This window comes from Acanthisitta chloris, unplaced genomic scaffold (genome assembly GCF_000695815.1).
Source record: "Acanthisitta chloris isolate BGI_N310 unplaced genomic scaffold, ASM69581v1 scaffold20718, whole genome shotgun sequence".
Classification (NCBI taxonomy): domain Eukaryota; kingdom Metazoa; phylum Chordata; class Aves; order Passeriformes; family Acanthisittidae; genus Acanthisitta; species Acanthisitta chloris.
Genome location: NW_008686773.1, coordinates 36,574 through 37,742, shown reverse-complemented (window position 1 = coordinate 37,742; position 1,169 = coordinate 36,574).

Genomic DNA, 1,169 nt, shown 5'->3' with positions numbered 1-1,169 from the left:
CAGCTCCACATCCTGGGATTGCTGCCAGCAGGAAGAGCACAGCCCAACCGCCCAGCGCTTCCTCCGCGTCCTGCCCAGCCAGGGCAGCTTCCCGTGGAACTGTGCAGGGGGAGGGTTAGGTTGGATATCAGGACAAGGCTCTTCCCCCAGAGGTGTTTGGGCACTGAACAGCTCCCCAGGGCAGTGGGCACAGCCCCAAGGCTGACAGAGCTCCAGGAGTGTTTGGCCAATGCTCTCAGGCACAGGGTGCAGTGTTGGGGTGTCCTGTGCAGGGCAGGGGTTGGACTGATGATCCTTGGGGGTCCCTTCCAGCTCAGGATATTACTTTGCTTAGCAGTGACTCTCACCCTGCAGCACTCAGAGCCAGGGGACAGCAGCCCTGGCCACCACCTGCTTCTGGAGACATTCTCCAGCCCCCCCCAGTTTGGTTCGGGGGTCACAGTGGGGTTACCCCCAATCCCATCCATCAACTTCACCCATGCAGGGCAGGAGCTGGACTCGATGATCCTCGTGGATCCCTCAAACTCAGGGTATTCCCTGACTCTCTGATTCACCACAGGAGTGAGCAACAGTTTCCCCAACCCACCAGGGTCTTCCCACCCCTGCTGAGCTGCAGGAGCTGTGGCTTTGCTTTAGCCTTGGCTATACACCAGTTTCCAAGCTCCAGCTCCAGCATGGATTCCTCCACTGCCAGCCCCAAGCCACTTCTCACCCGCTGTGCCAGTGCCTCAGGCAGGTCTCAGCATACACACAGTGCTCATCACACACCCCAAGCAAAACACCCATGGTCTTAAAAAAGATCATCTTTATTTACATCTTTCAGTTCTTTACATTTGGGGGTTTAAAATCCAGGACAAAAAATACTCCCCAGAAGCCGTGGTAAACATGGAAAATTGCGAGGTTACATCTGAAAACCCAGTAATAAATTGCACAGAAGTCTTAGGTTGTACAGAGCTGTCACAAATTGTTGTATAAAACCCCAAAATCTGTAAAGAGAACCACAGGAATAAAGAATCATAGCCACGAGTAGTGGTAGAAGAAAGGGCACAAGTTGTGAGAGGTTTACCCCACCAGTCTCTCTTGGGGAGGAGGGATGGGACATTCCTGTTGCATAAAGTTGGAAATCTATTAAAATACAGAATAAACCCCCAATGGAGCCCAGAGCACCC